Below are 5,270 nucleotides of genomic sequence, written 5' to 3' on the forward strand. Positions count from 1 at the left end.
ACACAAAAGCAGAAAATTCATTATCCAGAAGCCTTAGACTATAAGAAATATTAGAGGAAGTTTTTCAGGCTGAATTCTACATACCAGAGAGAAAGTTGGATCTACACAAAGAAGTGAAGATCCCAGAAATAGTTAAAATGAAGATAAACGTAAAAGACTTTTTTCTGACTTTTAATAACTGTAAAAGATAATTGATTAGCTAAATTTTAAAAATAGTAGTAGTGAAAACAGGGAAAAGAGTGAGTATAGGGAAAGTACAATAGTTTTGTGGGTTTGTGGCATATGCAAAAGCAAAATGTATGACAGCCATAACCCTAGTACACCAGTTGGGACACCACACAGTGAAGAGGTAGAATACTCCTTGAATCTAGACTGTGATTAGTTTAAGATGTTTGTTGAAAATCTTGATTGTGGTGGCAGTTATATGACTGTATGCATTTGTCTAAACTCATAAAGTTGTACACTTAAAAGAATTAATCTTACCAAATATATATTATACCCCCCCCAAAAAAAAGGTAGCAGTACCATTATGACTCACAATGTCATGACTCTTGGGAACCTGTTTATATTAGAACCATACAGACCTGCTTGTCTCTGCAGTTCCCTAAGTCCATTTATTTAATGCTGGTTACATCATTACACATGTCACTGGATCATCTACTGTGTGGCCTGTTTCCAATAACTCTCTCCAAGGTAATTATGGAGATTCATTGATGATGACCACAAATGCAAGTCTCACTCAGAGAATTATGGAAAATGTGAACAGTAACCCATTTTGAGGTTCTTTAGTTTACAGTTTAAAATTGTGTAGCATAAAGGTAGAAGAGCATGTTTTCCAACTCTATCTTCTCTTGAACTCTTCGGGCTGAATGTGACCTCCTCTGATCCTGACTACCCTCCTGTCTTCCACATACCACCACTAGAATCACTTACCAAAAAAAGTTATCTTTTTTTTCATGTTAAAAAGTGTTCATCAAAAATGAGTCTTTCTTTCTTTCTTTCTTTCTTTCTTTCTTTCTTTCTTTCTTTCTTTCTTTCTTTCTGATGGAGTCTAGGTCTGTTGCCCAGGCTGGAGTGCAGTGGCACAATCTTGGCTCACTGTAACCTCCACCTCCCAGGTTCAAGTGATTCTCCTGCCTCAGCCTCCCGAGTAGCTGGGACTATAGTCCCACTATAGTGCCACCACACCCGGCTAGTTTTTTTTGTATTTTTAGTAGAGATGGGGTTTCACCATGTTAGCCAGGATAGTCTTGATCTCCTGACCTTGTGATCCACCCACCTCAGCCTCCCAAAGTGCTGGGATTACAGGCCTGAGCCACCACGCCTACCCGAGTTTTTCTTTCTTTTCTTGTGTAGCAATTTTCCGTTATGCCTGGCATTCCGAGTCATGCATGTGTGCAAGGTTTTGCAAAATCCGAGAGGTAGAGAAGAGGCCAAAAGATGAGGTGTGAGGGACATTTCACAAGTTATGAAAATAAAAATTCAAAAAGGTATCACTAAAACTGTCCTACTAAATTATATTATTGATAGCATCCCTTAAAACAGGCTATTATCAAAAAGACAAACAACAGCAAATGCTGGTTAGGATGCAGATAAAGGAGAACACTAGTACACTACCGGGGGGAATGGAAACTGGTACAGCCACTATGGAAAACAGTATGGATGTTCCTCTAAAAACTAAAGATGGATGTAGCATACAATCCAGCAATCCCAATAGTCACAATATGAAATCAGCCTAAGTGTCCATCAATGAATGGATAAAAAAAATGCTGTGTACATATACACAATGGAATACTCTTCAGCCATCAAAAGAATGAAGTTCTGTCATTTGCAGTAACATAGATGGAACTGGAAGATATTATGTTAAGTGAAATAAACCAGGCACAGAGACTAATTCAGAATAATGGGTAGAGGAAGTGGAAATATTGCATGTTCTCACTCATATGTGGTAGCTAAAAATGTTGAGCTCATGGAGGTAGAGAATAGAATAATAGTTACTAGAGGCTGGGAAGGGTTGGGGATGGGAAATAAAGAGAGGTTGGTTAAAGCTGCACAAATACAATTAGAAGGAATAAGTTCTAGTGTTCCATAGCATAGTAGGGTGACTATAATTAACAATAATTTATTGTATATTTCAAAATAGCTAAAAGAGAATATTTGGAATGTCCCCAACATAAAAAGAAATAAATGTTTGAGGTGATGAATCTCCCAATTACCCTGATTTGACCATTACACATTGTATGCATGTTTAATACATATCACATGTATCCCATACCTATGTACAATTATCATGTATCAATACAAATTTTATTAAACTATCATTCATAGCATCCATTATTTTCTTTTCTTTCTTTCTTTTTTTTTTTTTGAGATGGAGTCTTGCTCTTGTCGCCCAGGCTGGAGTGCAATGGCACGATCTCGGTTCACTGCAACCTCTGCCTCCTGGGTTCAAACGATTCTCCTGCCTCAGCCTCCTGAGTAGCTGGGATTACAGGCGCCCACCACCATGCTTGACTAACTTTTGTATTTTTAGTAGAGACGGAGTTTCACCATATTGGCCATGGTGATCTCGAACTCCTGACCTCGTGATCTGCCCGCCTCAGCCTCCTAAAGTGCTGGGATCACAGGCATTAGCCACTGTGCCTGGCAGCATCCATTCTTTTCTTTTCTTTTTTTCCCCCAAAAGCGATCATACTCCTAGAAATGGAGAGGCCATTCTGGGCAGGTCTCTTGTAATTAGGAAAGCCTTCCTCTGCCTCCCAGAAAACAGGCCAACCACACACTGGACCTGTGTGATTAAACGGAGCTGAGAGGCCTATTTTATGATTTTAAAACTTGTTAAGTTTCTTTAGTCACCATTAATCTCTGCCACAATCACATGTATCGCTCAGGCCACCACTACCAACATTACTTCTTAGTTTCATTCAAAGGAATGTTGTCAAATATGTGGATTTCTTCTACCCTGAAATCCAGATAAAGAATTTTGATGAATACAAAATATGGAATTAGTTTTTTAGCTGAAAAACAATTGCTCAAGATCTTGGTTGGCCTGGAAGGAGAATTTATTGACATTTGCCTTTGTTTTTCTTTCTAACTAGAGTGTGCTGGGCTTCTCCCCTCCCAACTTAAAAAACAGATGGCAGTTCAGGAACAGTTTTTGTTTTTTTTGTTTGTTTGTTTTTGAGACGGAGTCTTACTCAGTCGCGCAGGTTGGGGTGCAGTGGAGCGATCTCACCTCACTGCAAGCTCCGCCTCCCGGGTTCACGCCATTCTCCTGCCTCAGCCTCCGGAGTAGCTGGGACTACAGGCGCCGCCACCTCGCCTGGCTAGTTTTTTGTATTTTTGGTAGAGACGGGGTTTCACCGTGTTAGCCAGGATGGTCTCCACCTCCTGACTTCGTGATCCGCCTGCCTCGGCCTCCCAAAGTTCTGGGATTACAGGCGTGAGCCACCGCGCCTGACCAGGAACAGTTTTTAATAATCTAACTTCACAATAGACAGATCTGATGGGTATTAATATAAGAGAAATAAACTATTATAAGCTAATGCTCACTGTGAGCTCTGTGCTGTGCTAGGTAGTTCTCTCCTGTTATAGCATTTACTTAACTGCACAACTAATGTTTACTCAGTGTTTGGTACTTCTTTTAAATGCAGCTTAGCATAATACAGAGGTTGTCAAATGTCCGTGGACTTTGGAATTACTTGGAGAGAATGTGACAAATGTTTCACCACCCCCAGAGTTGCTGATTCAGCTGATGGGGATGAGGGTTGAGCACCTGCATTCCTAACACATTCTCAGGTGATGTTGATGCTGCTGGTCTGGGGACCACACTTTGAGAATCACTGGAATTGTAGTTAAAAGCAGTGACTTCGCTATCAGACTGATCCGGATTTGAGTCCTCTAACTTTGGATACGTTTTGTAACCTCTTGCCATTTCATTTCCTCATCTGTAAAATTATACCTCCAATATTAACTATTTTGGGGATTAAATGAGATATATGTGTAGTGTTTAGTACAGTTTTTTATGTGTTAGAACTCAGTAAATGTTAACTGCTACTAGTGCAGCAATTACTTACAGTGCTATTGTTATTACTAAATAGAATTAGAAAATGACTGATTTCAAAATCATTTTTAAATTGTCAATGCCACCTCTTCTCTTTACCTAGAGCTGAGTGCCAACATCTGTTATGACATCATAATGAGATTAATAACTAAGACTCTAAGGAATAACATATTGGATTTTTCATATTATTATGAAGGTTCTCCATCATAACTTAAGAAAAATGTATAAATTATGTGTCATTTTATATTTTAAAATTATTATTATTATTAGTTATTGGGGACAGGTTCTCTGTCAGCCAGACTCGAGTGCAGTGGTGTGCTCATAGCTCACTGTAACCTTGAACTGCTGGGACCAAGTGATCCTCCTGTCCAACTAGTGTGTGTATATATATATATATATATATTTTTTTTTTTTTTTTTTTTGAGACACAGTCTCACTCTATTGCCCAGGCCAGAGTATGGTGGTGTGCTCATGGCTCACTGCAGCCTCCATCTCCCAGGCTCAAGTGATTCTCCTACCTCAGCCTCCCAAGTAGCTGGGACTACAGGTGTTTGCTACCACACCCAGCTAACTTTTGTACTTTTTGTAGAGACAGGGTTTCACCATGTTGCCCACGTAGGTCTCAAACTGCTGGTCCTAAGTGATCCCCCCACCTTGGCCTCCTAAAATGCTAGGATTATAGGAATGAGACACCAGGCTTGGTCATCATTTTTTTTTTTTTTTTTTTTTGGAAACAGAATCTCACTCCGTCACTCAGGCTGGAGTGCAATGGCATGATCTCAGCTCACCACAACCTCCGCCTCCGGGTACAAGCTATTCTCCTGCCTTAGTCTCCTGAGTAGCTGGGATTACAGGAGCCCGCCACCATGCCCAGCTAATTTTTGTATTTTTAGTAAAGAGGAGGGTTCACCCTATTGGCCAGGCTGGTCTTGAACTCCTGACCTCAGGTGATCCACCTACCTCGGCCTCCCAAAGTGCTGGGATTACAGGTGTGAGCCACTGTGCCCAGCCCTGGTCATCTTTTTTAATAAGAAACACAACCCTGAAAAGAATCTCTAGGGAAAGAAGTTGTAATTGACTTAATTTATTAACTTCACTAAACATTACTGAATATATTATTATGGGCTAACTAAAAAATAATTCCATTCAGTGGGCACACACTCACATACACACACCCCCCAAAACAAACAAACAAAAAGACAGGAAA

Source organism: Mandrillus leucophaeus, unplaced genomic scaffold (genome assembly GCF_000951045.1).
Source record: "Mandrillus leucophaeus isolate KB7577 unplaced genomic scaffold, Mleu.le_1.0 Scaffold785, whole genome shotgun sequence".
Taxonomy (NCBI): domain Eukaryota; kingdom Metazoa; phylum Chordata; class Mammalia; order Primates; family Cercopithecidae; genus Mandrillus; species Mandrillus leucophaeus.